Source organism: Bos indicus, chromosome 14, assembly GCF_029378745.1.
Source record: "Bos indicus isolate NIAB-ARS_2022 breed Sahiwal x Tharparkar chromosome 14, NIAB-ARS_B.indTharparkar_mat_pri_1.0, whole genome shotgun sequence".
Lineage (NCBI taxonomy): Eukaryota > Metazoa > Chordata > Mammalia > Artiodactyla > Bovidae > Bos > Bos indicus.
The window spans coordinates 13,693,740-13,709,448 of NC_091773.1; the positions used below are offsets into that span (position 1 = coordinate 13,693,740).

At 43.5% G+C, this 15,709-nt stretch overlaps 1 long non-coding RNA gene across 1 annotated transcript; it reads right to left on the minus strand.

Annotated features, from left to right (window-relative positions):
- Positions 1 to 4,110: 4,110 nt before the first annotated feature.
- LOC139186873 (uncharacterized) lies at positions 4,111 to 12,107 on the minus strand. The gene is made up of 3 exons (XR_011570540.1): positions 9,153 to 12,107; positions 8,442 to 8,566; positions 4,111 to 6,888 (listed from the first exon to the last, which is right to left on the minus strand). It is a non-coding gene; the product is annotated as an uncharacterized lncRNA (long non-coding RNA).
- Positions 12,108 to 15,709: the final 3,602 nt, after the last annotated feature.

Sequence of the window (15,709 nt, forward strand, 5' to 3'; positions counted from 1 at the left end):
GGTGTGTTGGAGAAGACTCTCGAGTCCCTTGGACTGCAAGGTGGTCAAACCAGTCAATCCTAAAGGAAATCAATCCTGCATATTCATTAGAAAGACTGATGCTGAAACTGAAGCTCCAATATTTAACCACTGATATGAAGAGCCAACTCATTGGAAAAGACCCTGATGCTGGGCAAGATTCAAGGCAGGAGAAGGGGATGACAGAGGACGAGATGGTTGGAGAGAATTTCTGATTCAATGGACATGAGTTGGAGCAAGCTCTGGGAAATGGTGAAGGACTGTGAAGCCTGGCACGCTGCAGTCCATAGGGTCCCAAATAGTTACAAGGCTGAGTGACTGAACAACTACAGAAGCAGGCCCTGAGCAGAGAAGCAACAGCATGTGGTTTATTTTAGAGGGGTCAGAGATGCTGGCAGGGCAATGGCACCGTGACACAGGAGGAGGAAGGCAAAGAGGGGTTTGGTACATACTCAGTAACCACAGAGAACAACCAGAGTATCATTCCTCCAGAAATACATGGGAAGTTGTGAACAATGCCTGCCCCAGAAATATTCCAGCCAAGGCCTGAGGAGGCTGGGCTACTTACCCAACACCCAGCAGCTATTGGTTAGGCCCTCCATCGTCAGTTGCTTAGTCATGCCTGACTCTTTGTGACCCCATGGACTGTAGCCTGCCAGGCCCTCAGAATACTGGGGTGGGTTGCCATTTCCTTCTCCAGGGGATCTTCCTGAGTCAGGAATCAAACCCAGGTCTCCTGCATTTCAGGCAGATTTTTTACCATCTGAGACACCAGGGAAGCCCAGACCCTCCATTACCAGATATCATTTCCTGGTCAGGGCTCCAATAGCCCAAGACAGATTCAAACGAACAATTATTTCAACTAATAATAATGTTTTAATTTTACTCAATGCCATCTCAAGAACACAGATGTACAGGCACACATATACCTTTATAAAATAAACACATGTTAAGTATCCATTTTATATTGATATAGTTTATAAATATATATATATACTCACATAATTTAGCATTGAAATACCTTTATAACATATGGGTACACATATGCATACATATATACATATACATGCACATATATATATTATATCCATTTTATAGATATAAGGAAATTGAAGAGTAGTGAGGTAGTATGTGAAGAAAAAGAACACAGTCTTTAGCACTAGACAGATTGAGATTTAAACCCTATCTTGGACTGAAACTAGCAGAGTGACCCTGGAGAAGTTATTTAACCTGTCTGTGCCTATAATTTGAGGATTATAATGCCCCTTTCCTTGGGTATGTAGGAGGACTAAATAAAGTAATGTTGTGATAATAACAGCTACCATTTGGGGGAATCTACCCTATACCTGGCATTGTGCTAAACACTTAATGTATGTGACTGCATTTCATTGTCTCAGTCTTATGTGACTAGTTTAATATTACACTTCCATAAGGACCACGAGAATTGAGCAAAGGCTTGTAAACTGCATACAACACTGTTAGCACAATGGTCTTATAAATCCAGAGGCTGAGGAAGAAGCACTGCCCAGGAGGAGGAAGACAAAGAGGTTGGGGGTGGGGTGAATGTGACACTCCTCTTTCCACACCCCTGCAGAAGAAGCTGCCCTGCAGAGTCAACTGCTTGACAGACTGCACCTTTTAAACAACGTTTTTGGTTTGTTTCTACTACTCCCATAAATCAGGCTGTCTAACAGTACAATACTTATTTCCTGAAAGAAAAAGATTTGATTTACCTATTTACTTACAGGGCAAGAGTAATGTGCGTGTGTGTTCAGTCGTGTCCAACTCTTCACAACCCCAAGGACTGTAGCTCACCACGCTCCTCTGTCCATGGAATTTTCCAGGCAAACTGCAGTGGGTTGCCATTCCCTACTCCAGGGGATCTTCCTGACTCAGGGATCGAAACTGTGTCTCTTGTGTCTTCTGCATCAGTAAGTGGATTCTTTACTGAGGCACCTGGAATTGATGCTTTTGAACTGTTGTGTTGAAGACTCTTGGGAGTCCCTTGGACTGCAAGGAGATCAAACCTGTCAATCCTAAAGGAAAGCAGTCCTGAATATTCATTGGAAGGACTGATGCTGAAGCTGAAGCTCCAATACTTTGGCCACCTCATGTGAAGAGTTGACTCATTGGAAAAGACCCTGATGCTGGGAGGGATTGGGGGCAGGAGGAGAAGGGGACGACAGAGGATGAGATGGCTGGATGGCATCACCAACTCAATGGACATGAGTTTGGGCAGGCTCCAGGAGTTGGTGATAGACAGGGAAGCCTGGCGAGCTGCGGTCCATGGGGTCGCAAAGAGTTGGACACAACTGAGCAACTGAACTGAACTAAGATACCTGAGAAGCCCCAAGAGTAACTTCATCATGGTCTAAATATACATTTATAAGTAAAGGCAGAAAATCAATGAGCAGGGTAACAGAAGTGACAGACCCTGTGCACTGTGCTGTGCACAGTGAGTGAGCACCACCATCTGACTTTTCCTGGCCCCTGAAATCCATGGTTATTTGTGAGGGCTACACCTCAAAATGAACTCCAATGGACAAGCATGCAGAAATGGAAAAGCCATACTGGCTTTGTTCCTGGCCCTTGAACCCATGCAACACAGTTCTGGCATTTGCTGTCCCTCCACCTGGAACAGCTTTCCCCCAGGGAGCCATGTGACCCACTCCCTGACTACATCCATTTCTGTGATCAAATGTGGATCCTGAGGCCCTTCCAGCACCTTATCCAAAACAACGTCCTCCCGACCGGCAAGCTCTCTCCCCAGTCCTGCTGCATCTGTCCTTTGTGGCATTTAGCACTACATGACACTTCAAATGTCACTGAATTCCTTTACTGTTGCTGTTAAGTCACTGTCACAATCAACTCTTCTGACCCTCAGACTGTAGCCCACTGGGCTCCCCTCCTCCAGGGGATCTTCCCAACCCAGGGACGGAACCTGTGTGTCTTACATCTCCTGCACTGGCAGGTGGGTTCTTCACCACTAGCACCACCTGGGAACCCATCGAAGTTTGAATCCACTAATTTTAAACTGCTCATCCTATGGTGACCTCATGCTACACTAGGACTGAGTGAGCACCACGGTTCCCATTCAAAAGATAGAGAAGCTCTGGTTCAGAGAAGTTAAAGGGCTTGCCCAAGGTCATGCAGCCATTTAGTTGTTGGGGAGACAGGTGGCTGAGGTTAGAACACAAAAATCTGGATTTGAATCTAGCGAATGTTTTCATTAGGCGCAAAATAGGAAACTGATTCCCTGCACATCACCACCAGCTGCCACAACACCCTCGTGATCACAGAAGACAGTGATCATCCACCAGTGGTTCTCCTTCCGCTGGACCAGGGCGGGCCTTCCAGTCAGCCTCCGTCAGGCAATAGATGCTCAAAGAGATTAACCTGCCTCCCCGCCTTCTATCATACTGCCTCTTTTGTTTTCTCCTGGCCACCTGGCCACAAGATGGAGACGACACATGGCTTAAGTTCTAGAAAGGGTCTTTAGGGATGACTTACTGAAAAGTTTACCAGTTGCTTGGCACTATTTCACAATATGTACAAGTATATTACTGTCATTGTGACATATTGTGCTGGGATGAATTGTGTATTTTATACACATACACACACAGAGTCATAAAATAGGATTATAAATTATGTGTAAGAACAGGAGTATATGCCTTAAAATATTTATTTCATTGCCATTACAGACAGAGCTCATATTTATACTTTATAGAAACTAGAAAGAATGAATCTAATCTTTGATACTAGAGGATTACATGTTTCAGAAGGTCCTAAATCTTTTGTGCCTGCAGTATCAGATTGAGGAAACTGGTCTTGATAATGCATGTGTTTTATTTGTTTTGCACAGGTCAAGACCAGAGAACTGTCTTCCTTTTAAGAAGTACATCCATGGAATTTGATTTATACCCAAGCAATAATTGTGATGCATGATTATTTTACAAATAGGTGGTCCTGGTAGAATTTCTTTATACCTGATTTCTCAGTAACTACCTGGGGTTCTAATTAAAATTCGCTCTTGGTATATGTAATAGCATCTGATAATGTTATCCTTACCTCATTATGTAATAATTACATCTGTGGCTTTTGGTTTTGTTTTTAATTAGCTTCCACAATTCTCTCACAAATGACGTGGGGCAACCAACACAGTTCACTTTCTATGATATAAAAACGCATAAAGGACATAAAAAGCATCCAGAGTTAATTAGGACACCATGAGGAAAATGTCAATGGCTTGAGATGGACAGACTGGGTTGTATTTTATGCATTCTGCTCTCTTGTACATCAGTTCCTATGACAGGGCTGTGCCCATGGCAGAGGAAACCTCGTGGATATTTTCAAAGGCAGACACCCGCTTCAAGTGGTGCCACTGCATGCTGCTGACTTCATGGCCTTTAGTCTTGTTTCATTTACTTCACATCAGAGCCTTGCACCACACTCGCTGTGGAAGTCTGGAAAGCCTGGAGGGGTTGGCACATGGTGATAGGCAGTATCAGAGAAAGAACCAGAGGAATAGGAAGTGGGGCTTAACCCAGGCCCCGTGGCCCATTTGAGGGGGAGTAAGGAGGATGGAGGGCTGCCGTCACGTCTAAACTCATCTCACCCCTTGGACTGGGTCTGTGCAAGAGAAAGATTTAAAGTCACTTGCTTCAGATTTAAAATGTCACATCACTTTATATGAAAAAGCTGGGGAGGCCAAATGACATCTGGGCTACAGCAATTTTATATTCAAAATAAAAATTCAGCAGGCATCTGTTGAGAACATGAGGCTCTGTGCCAGGGGACTGTTCTTGAGCGGAACATAATAATGCCTTAGTTGTGGATAATAACTATCTTGTTTCCTAACTAATTTGCTAATTCAGTTTTACCTCCTGGGCTTGAGACCTGTCACATCCCTGTTTAAGAACCTTCAGTGGCTCTTTTCTACTATCTAGGAGATCAATGCTAAGTGCCTAGACTGGCATCAAAGACTTCCAGAGAGGTCCCCCAAATATACATCTTGCTGGGCTCTCTAGTGTTCCTCCTAAAGAACATTCCATTCCAATCTTTCTGGTGCCAAAAGTCAAGCTTTATACATTTCTACTTCTGTGCCTTTCTCTCTCTCCCCTCTGCTCTCCACATCCTACCCACACAAACATGAAGCCTTAGCATTCACTTCATACTCTTATTTCTTCTATATAAGCCTGACAGATCCTGGTCTTTGCACTGCAAGCCCCATGTGTCACTATCTTGAGTGTACAAAGACTCTGTGACTTCATACATGAAAGACCTACTTAGGAGCAATGGAGAGCTGAGGGCTAAATTGTGGTTTTCTGAGTCAGAAAACCATCACCCCACTCTCCACGTCCATACCTGGCTGCCTGTGTTCATGTGTAAGAAACATATAGGCCCACGTGCTGCAGTCTCACTCACCGTGATGACCCAGTTAGATATTCCGAGACAGTTTACACAGCAAACAGTTCTGAGTACTGGTCAAGTGAGGAACCTCAGTGAGAAGTTTATATGAACCATCTCACTGGGACACTCACAGCACCTTGTGAGGTTAGGGTTAGGTAGGTTGGGGTTATGTATATCCTCAAGAAGGTAGGTAATTCAGGCTCAGTGAGGTTAAATGACTCGTCAGAGGTCACATAGCTAGAATGGAACCTGGCAGGGCACATGTATTATTTCACATCCCTAGCAATTACTGGTAAGGGATCCCCTCACCTAGTCACTGAAGACTGTTCCTACAAGGTCACGGCTCTGGGAAAGTCTCCCAAAAGCTTGCATGGCTCCAGTTCGGCAGTGTCCTGCCAAAAGTCAGAGATTCAGAACAATTAGGAAGTTTGTGCATTCTCATTCACAGGTTGGACTATATGGCTTCAAGTCAAATTTACTGGAAGGATGATGACCAACAGATTGTCTCGTTCAGAATACCACTCTTTTCCTTACATTCTGTCTTCCCAAGGAAGGGAAGGCTTAAGGACAACTGCAAGCATGATGTCCTTGCAGGCTTCACACATCTATCAGACTGAATGGCCATCTTCATCCTCATTTGCAGAGCTCTCTGTCACTTAGAAGAACAGCATTAACATTAAGTCATGTGATTCTCACAAAGACATTGTCAGATAGGAGAGAACAGTGGTGTTAACGATTTTCAGTGTTCCCAATCATAGGTAAGGAAACAGAAGCTTTGAATGACGGAAATTATCCATGAGCTTGTAGACAAAAAGAAAGGGTATAGACAGAGTTCTCTTTCTTCATCAGATTAGCAGTTACATGATATTCATTTTGTTCTCATTCATTGAGCTGTGTATTCTGCTTTGTGCAATTTTACATATGTAGCACACTTGCAACAAAGAAAGGTTAAAGATGGGTATAAAAGGACATAATTAATTTAACTGAATCTCAAGACCATACATATTTCACACACACATTTCAAAATATACATATTTCAGATACACATACATACTGTTCATTGTCATCTTTGTCAAAGCTGTGTAGTATTCCATTTTATAGATTAACAGTAGTTTACTTCACAGTATCTTCCTGATTGAATTCGCTGCTAGTCTTTGGTGCTAACTTTACATACTACAAAACAATCCAAGTACACGTTCATATGTGCATATGCGTGGGTAAAATACCTTATTTAAAATATTAGTCCTTCAAGAGGACCCTGGGGTCTGGCCCCTCTCCTTCAGACCAGGTCTTACAAACGGGGTGGAAAGCTCCTCCTCCCTTCTATAAAAATACTTTCTGTACTGATAGCGGTCTGTGTTCTCTTTCCTCTTGTGATCCCAGGGAGGCCAGAAAGCAAAGGCATGCATCCTCTCTTCCACACTGTGTCTCGATTTCTGAAGAATAAATGATGAGGGAATTCTTGCAGTTCAAAAAATAAAAATAAAATATTAGTCCTTGACCAAGCATTTGTATTAAATTTGATAGTTACTGTCAAATTGCCCTCCAAAAATCTGTATCTGTTCTTGATAAAAATTCTTATTTCTTCACACCTCACCAATATGATGATAATCAAACTGACAAACCAATCCAACCTGGACAAACTCCTCATTGGTGTTGTAATGTTCATTTCTTTACTTATACATGATGCTGAGCATTTTTCCATATGCTAATAAGCCAATTTTATTTTTTTTTAATCAATCAGCTTACTCATGTTTCTTTTGACCAAATGATCTCTTACTAATTTGTAATAGCTCATTATGCAGGAGACCTGGGTTCGATCCTTAGGTCGGGAAGATCCCCTGGAGAAGGGAAAAGCTACCCACTCCAGTATTCTGGCCTAGAAAATTCTATGGACTGTATAGTCCATGGGGTTTCAAAGAGTTGGACATGATTGAGCAACTTTCACTCTCACTTTATCTGTTGAGAAAAACAGTCCTTTAAGTGTCATTCATTACACTTTTTCTCCTGGACGGAAATGTTATAATTTTATGTAGCCAATTTTTTCAGTCTTTTCTCTTAGAAAGAAAAGTGAAAGTGAAGTAGCTCAGTCGTGTCCGACTCTTTGCAACCCTGTGGACTGTAGCCCACCAGGCTCCCAGAATCCCACCATGGGATTCTCCAGGCAAGAATACTAGAGTGGGTTGCCATTTCCTTCTCCAGTGGATCTTCTAGACTCAGGGATCAAACTTAGGTCTCCTGCACTGCAGGCAGACACTTTAACCTCTCAGCCACCGGGGGGTTTTACAACTTGTTTGGGAGGAAACTCTCCATTCCAAGATTGCTTAAGGACATATTTTCTCTAATGCTGCATTCTTAAGGGGATTTGCCTAATAAGATTTTCCTGTCTCTGGGCAACTAAATGTTGTCAACAATATTCAGGTATGGTCCTAACCAGATGAATTTCATACCTAAAGGGTTCTTTAATCTGACCTTCTACAAAGACGATCAAAAGATATAACTGAACACGACTATTGCCACTATATAATATGGTAAATAGGGTTTACTGAACCATGGACTAAATTTTTATATTGTACAACAGACTACAGATACTGTTTGGTGGGTTTCTGCTACCCAACCATCATTCCTCATCACAAAGGAAATGAAAATAGTTAGCCAGACATAGTCTAAGCTCTCATCTAATTCCTCTTCCTTTTGCCTTTTCTGTTATTTTTTAAGTTGAGATATAATTGACAAACAACATTGTGTAAGTTTAAGATACACAACATGTTGATCTGAAACATTTACTTATGCAATGTGATTATCACACTAATCATATTAGCTAATACCTCCAACATGTCACAAATTATCAATTCTTAAATTCTTTAAATTAAATGTCACACCTCCCAGCTGATCTAGTCTGAAATGCTTCTTCATGTGTTGAGATCTCTATTACTTCTGTGGAGTTGGCAGGTTGAGTCTCAGTTTCTACTGTGCAAAAGGGTCAAAGTTCACTCAACATACAGAGGCCTTACCTCAAGTATTCCAAGCAAACTTGCTTCCTTCAGCAGAATATGAAACATCTGTGCAGCTAGTAGGTGATTATCCCAAGATGTTTCCATTTGCTGTCACTCCTTCACTGCCTTGCCCTCTGCTGTCTCTGGTTTGGGGAAGAGAAAAAACAGGCTCTAGCAGTTGTAAGACCAGCCACTGCTGTTAGAGCCTATACACAAACTACTACCTCACTACTTCTTACACTACTTACAGAAGAGAAAACAGAGGCCCTCAGAGTGATTTGCCCACCATGCAAGGCCAGAGAGACATACAGGTAGGAACTAAATCTAGGTCAAACTGCAGATTGACCTCTTAAGTATCACACAAGATATCCATGTGAGAAATTAAAAGGTATCACAGGACCTCAATGGAGAGGCAAAGAAAGAATACCTTTGCCTGAAGAGATCCACAAAAAAGCAGACCTTTGGGAAGAGTCTCAGTAATGCCAGGTGCCCCCTCTCCCCAGGTTTAGCACAACAATAGTCCTTTACAAAGAATATCCTACACCCGCTCATTGGAACAAACAGGGCTCCCAGGGACTCCCCTTTCCCTTGCTGGCTTGTTCTCTGATAGTTGCAGATGGCGGCATGGCTGGCTGACTTTTTGTCTAGACAGAACCGACTCCCCACAGCTCACATAATCCCTCAGATGCTGCCAGGCCACCTCCACCTCCTCTCTTCCCTCCTCCTCACTATTCAGTATTCTCCGGGCTGCTGCCATCCTGTGGAAAGGAACACATCAAAGCCAGATGGAGTCATTCTTTCTGGGCGCTCGTGTCCTTTCTCTCTTCTCCTTTTCCTGGAACATTAATATTAATAGCTTGTTTCTTTGCAGCTGCTTTCTTCTCCAACCTCAAGGGACCAGAACCTTTTCTTGGACTTTGTGACAGACGGAGGAGGCCTCATTCGAAGGCGGGGAGAGACGCACTGGGGGAGCACAGGCGCGGATGCTGTCTCTGATGTAATCCCGGGCCGCCCAGTGCAAGCATGTGACGTTGCTCCACTGCCAGCCCAGTCCAGCCAAATATTCTGTGTAATATGTGTCCCTTCAGAGGAGGAGAAAGAGATCTGCAAACAATCTAGCCAAAGGCCCGTGAAATCATCCCTGATCAATAATCAGTGGTTCTGCCGCCAGACTGCACTAGTATCTCATCTCATATAATCACCATAATTCTACCAGCTTAATATTGGTATCCTCCTTTAATAGACAGGGAAACTCAGGCTCAGAGAGAGGCAGCCAATTGCCTACATGTCACACAGCTTGGGAGGTTGAAAGTTAAAACTCAAATCTCCTTCTAACTAATTTCCCATACATTTCTTTTTGTCTGTTTTCTGAGAGTTCAGCCTGCTGCTTTTGTGCTCGGTGGACCCCATAACATCAGCACTTGAGAGCTGACACGGTAAGACCAGACTTTGTGGGTCTGACTTCTCCCCTCTCATGCCCACTCCAGTCAAATCTGACATGGTCTCTGAGGTTCATGGAAGCTCTGGAATGGAGACTCGTGAAGCCAGAAGGTATTGGCCAGATCTGTGCTCACCGGCCCTCAGAGAATGGTCGATTCCCTCACTGCGCTTTCCCATGGTGGGCTGGAGGGCAGCCGCACATCCAGAATAACAAAAAGGAGATGTTCCAGGCTGACTGGGGTGAATCCCAAAACATCAGCGGCCGTCTTGGCAAGGGGAAAGCTGACAGCGCTCCAACTTCAAGCTCATGGACACAAGATACGAAAGTGACAAAAGACACCACACCTCTGTAGTTTTAACTTTCAATGCATTCTCAGGACATTCAAAGTCTAAAATGGTCAAAATATCTGGAAATTTCATGATTTACAAGGCTTTGTGTGATATGGCTTTGGCGGGCTTTTACAGTCTCACCGTGAACAACTCTTTCTGACTCTCAGCTCTGATCAAGGCAGCCTCCTTTTGATTCCTCAAATACAACAGATTCCTCCCTGACTGATGGCTTTCCAGGCTCAGGGCTGCTCCCCCTGCCATTTATTTGAGTGAGTGAAAGTCACTCAGTCGTGTTCGACTCTTTGCAACCCCATGGCCTATATAGTCCATGGAATTCTCCAGGTCAGAACACTGGAGTGGGTTGCCATTCCCCTTCTCCAGGGGATCTTCCCAACCCAGAGATCGAACCCAGGTCTCCTGCATTGCAGGTGATTCTTTACCAGCTGAGCCACAAGGGAAGCCCAAGAATACTGGACTTATCTCTACTAGTCTTTTGGGTTGGGAACAGCAACCCACTCCAGTATTCTGGCCTGGAGAATTCCATGGACTGTATGGGGTCTCAGAGAGTTAGATACAACTGAGCAACTTTCACTTTCACTACTTATCTTTTGAGCTTCTTTGTTCTGCCACGTCAGATTAGGTGAGTTCATCAGACTGGGCAGCCACGGGGCACTGATTTACATAGGCCGTTCAAACATCAACGGTGCATTTTCCTATGAAGAGCCAGATAGTAAATATTTTCAGCTCTATGGGTCGTATAGTTTCTGGTGCATCTACTCAATCCTGCTGCTGTAGTGTGAAAGCCAGTACAGATAATACATAAACGAACAGGTGTAGCTGTGGGTTCCAAAACAACCTTTTTCACCAAAACAGGTGGCAGGCTGGATTTGACCTGTGGGCCATAGTTTGCTGACCTTTCCTCTAGGACATCACTGAAATATAGAACTTTGGAAGCAGTTAACTCAGGTTTACACAGTAAACTAACAAAACACACAAACCAATCTTAATTTCAGAAATGTTAATCATACGTTGAGTATAAACTGAAGCAAATATTTCTTGCTGGGCTGAGCCCACCTGTGATGCATATTTTTTAAGAGATGCAAGCTAAGACAGGGCACAGCCAAATAAATTAATCAATTTTTTTAGAAAGGGGGGGACCTTCCAAGTAGTGTAGTGGCTAAGACCCCTTGCTCTCAATACAGGAGACCTGGATTTAGACCCTGGTCAGGGAATTGAACCCCACATGCCACAACTAAGAGTTGAAATGTCACAACAAAGATCACACAAGCACCAGCTAAGACAGGGTGCTGCCCAATAAATAAATATATGTTAAAAAAAGATGCATATTATCAGCAGTCAGCTGAGATCTGGACTCCTAATTCATGGAGTGAAATGGGAGCAAATTATTTTCATATACACATATTGGATCATTTAACATGTTTCACAAGATGCTGTCTCGGGAAATTGCAAAAGAAAACTTAAGCGAGAATAAGAACTATGGAAATGTAGAAAACATTTTGCTTAAAGTATGCAAGACTATCAATTCTGCTTGTCAGTGGAAGTGAATTAATGGATGGAACTATTTTGGTATACAATTTTAATTAATCTAGCATAAGTTTCTCGGAAGTCTGGCTACAGGCAAGCCACAGGTTCCATGGCTGTGCCCTCTGTTTGTTCCACCCACCTCTCTCAGGCAAGCCAAATTACAGGCTCTGCTGCTATCAGTTTTATTTTTGGATACACAGACCTCCCACCAGCTTCCAGTGTCTGCTGGAGTCTAGCAAGAGGCAGACAGAGGAAGTTTTCTTCATGCTTCAGCCATTACTGGGACACTTACTATGGGTCAGGGGACACAGGTGAATGAAACACTGAGTCTACCGATCAGGATCTCCCTGATCAGGTAAGTAGGCAGGTAACACTCACACATGGAATGCAATTCAAAGGAATCAAAATGACGCGCAGCACTGAAGAATGCAGCCACATACGAGGACCACCTACGCCGTGTAGTGCTGAACCGTGTGCATCCTTGTAGTCAGCTTGCAGCCGGAGCCTCGGGCTGTCTGGACACAGGCAGAGGTTACATAGGGGCATTGTTGTTGTTGTTACTGTTGAGTCACTAAGCCGTGTCTGATTCTTTTGCTATCCTGTGGACTGTAGTCCCGCCAGGCTCCTCTGTCCATGGGACTTCCCAGGCAAAATACTGGAGTGGGTTGCTATTTTCTTCTCCAGGGGATCTTCCGCACCCAGGGACCAAACTCGAACCTGCATCGCCTTCTTGGCAGGCAGATTCTTTACCACTGAGCAATGGGGGAAGCCAATACTGGGGCGCTGGAAGACATCAAGGGCTAAGAGTAAGGGTGCTGTTGGAGAACACGGGTGACCAGAGCAAAAGAAAAACGTGTTTAGATTTTGCATGAGGTCAGGTTCCCCCAGACTCTCCCACAAATGCCCATTAGATCAGTTGGTTAATTGAGTTATAACTCTTCACTGGCCCATGGGTTATAGATGGGGCGGCACTGCCAGGAACAGAATGCTTTCCTTTAATTCTTGCCTCTTTTCTACCTCCCTTAATAATTAGCGTGATTTCCAACCACCCACCTCCCACCACCAAATATCTGACTCAGTTATAGCAAGATAATTGCTGAGAGTCCCTAGCAGTGTCATATGGGGGCCCCATAGATGTAGCAAGAACTAAAAGGAGAAAGCCATTAGGTTGTGTGAGATGCTTGGAAGCATTCTGTAACCTTCCCAACTATGGTAGAAGAAGAAATGGTGCACCCAGAATGCAGATGTTAGGACTGGGTCACCAGCCTAAACAAAGATGGAAGACAGACTTGTACTCCTCCGACCTGGTGGATCTGTCACTCTGCAAAAGCTGCTAGCGACAGATCTGAGATCATCTCACAAAGCACATTGATAAATCCATGCCTGTCTACCACATTAATACGTACTCTCACTCACATACATATCCTGAAAAGATCTTTAGTAAAATGGACATGGAACAATGGACTGGTTCCAAATTGGGAAAGGAGTATGTCAAGGCTGTATATTGTCACCCTGCTTATTTACTTCAATGCAGAATACATCATGTAAAACGCTGGGCTGGATGAAGCACAAGCTGGAATCAAGATTGCTGGGAGAAATATCAATAACCTCAGATATGAAGATGACACCATCCTTATGGCAGAAAGTGAAGAGGACCTAAAGAGCCTCTTGATGAAAGTGAAAGAGGAGAGTTAAAAAGCTGGCTAAAAACATAACATTCAGAAAAACTCAGATCATGGCATCTGGTCCCATCACTTCATGGCAAATAGATGGGGAAACAATGGAAACAGTGGCAGACTTTATTTTCTTGGGCTCCAAAATCACTGCAGATGTTAACTGCAGCCATTAAATTAAAAGATGCTTGCTCCTTGGAAGAAAAGCTATGACCAACCTAGAGAGCAAGTTAAAAAGCAGAGACATTACTTTACCAGCAAAAGTCCCCCTAGTCAAGCTATGATTTTTCCAGTAGTCTTGTATGGATGTGAGAGTTGGGCCATAAAGAAAGCTCAGCACCAAAGAATTGATGGTTTTGAACTGTTGGACAAGACTCTTGAAAGTCCCTTGGATTGCATGGAGATCCAACAAGTCAATCCTAAAGGAAATCAATCCTGAATATTCATTGGAAGGACTGATGATGAAGCTGAAGCTCTAATACTTTGACCACCTGATACGAGGAGCTGATTCACTAGAAAAGACCCTGATGCTTGGAAAGATTGAAGGCAGGAGGAGAAGGGGACGACAGAGGATGAAGTGGTTGGATGGCATCTCTGACGCGATGGATGTGAGTTTGAGCAAGCTCCAGGAGTTGGTGATGCACAGGGAGGCCTGCAGTGCTGCAGTTCATGGGGTTGCAAAGAGTGGGACATGACTGAGCAACCGAACTGAATTGAACTACTAAAATGGAATGACTTTTTTCTAAGTCAGTTTCTTCCTACCTCCAATAAATACATTTGTAAGCATACCAAATTATTAGCTTGTGTGGGGCAACTATACTTTTGAGTCCCTCTGATACATTTTCTCATTGCTTATCTTATACTTCTTTTTCATAGAACTTTTCAAAATTTCAATTAGTTAATGTTTTGCTAACTCTTTTCTTTATTGTCTCTCTCCTGACTGTGTACCACATGAGGACAGGGAACATGTTGGTTGTATTGTTTAGCTTCCTTCAACATTCGTCTGCTAAGGGGTTTTCCTGATGACTCAGTGGTAAAGAATCCACCTGCTCAATGCAGGAGATATGGGTGCGACCCCTGGTCCAGAAAGACCCCACATGCTGTGGAGCAACTAAGCTCGTGTGCCACAACTATCGACCCTGTGCTCTAGAGCCCACGTGCGGCAACTGCTGAAACCGCGTTCCACGACTACTGAACCTGCGTGCCCTAGACCCCACGCTCTGCACAAGAGAAGTCATCTCAGTGAGAAGTATGCGCACCGCAACTAAAGAGTAGCCCTCACCAGCCACAACTAGAGAAAAGCCCAAACAGTAAAAAAAAGACTCAGCACAGCCAAAAAAAAAAAAATTCCATCTGCGGAATGAACAAAGGGATGAAGTGGACACTCCATGGACTTATTTATCACACCTTTCATGGGCAAGCCTCCATTGGGATTGATAGTCTCTGGCTGTAGACACAAACCTGTCAGTATCAGATGCTCCATCTAGAAAGCCCCTCCCTGACATGGGGTGGAACCATCCCCACCTATCCTTGTGGTGGGAAAACAGGATGAGAGGACAGAAGGAAAAGGCTGGTTGGGAGGGAAGACACTTGTCCACTTTGCAACCCAGTTATTAATATTCTGTGGAAAAGAAGAAACCTGTTTAATATTCTATGGCAAATAGGAAACCCAGCACAATAACAAACAACTTTCTGCTGGACATTTCAAGTAATCCAGACTCTAATTCTTCTGTTTGAAAACCTGTTTGAGTCCTGGAGTCAGAGAGCCAAGGCTGAGTTACAGTTTGCAATGCCAACATATTTCTGAGATCACTCCAGGAGACCTAATGGGAAAATTCAAATGAGGCCACCTGCTTTATTACATGTCAAAAGGAGCATCTCCCCTCTTCCCCGGGTGCAATTTATTCTCCTAACCTTACAGCATGGGAAATGGAATTTTTCAATGGATCTTTTTTCCTTCAAAAGTCATCATCTTTACCAAGCCACCAAGCTTTTCATTGAAAATGGATTTAGATAATTTGGAGTTTGGTGTGTCAGATTTCTATTATTATTTTTTTTTCTTTTCAATTTTCTTCTTCTGTTCAGGAAGAGACCCATTCTGCTGTAGTCACGCCCCATTGAACAAAGTCAAACCTGGATATAATTATTTCCTCTGAGGTGAAAGCAGCCTAATATGGAAGAAGCTACTGAAATTGAAATCTCAGAAAACCACCAACCCAAGGCAGGGATATTTTTATAATGATGCATTCTCCCAAGAGGCAGGTTATTAAAATGTCAATTCTATATGTGTGTGTATGT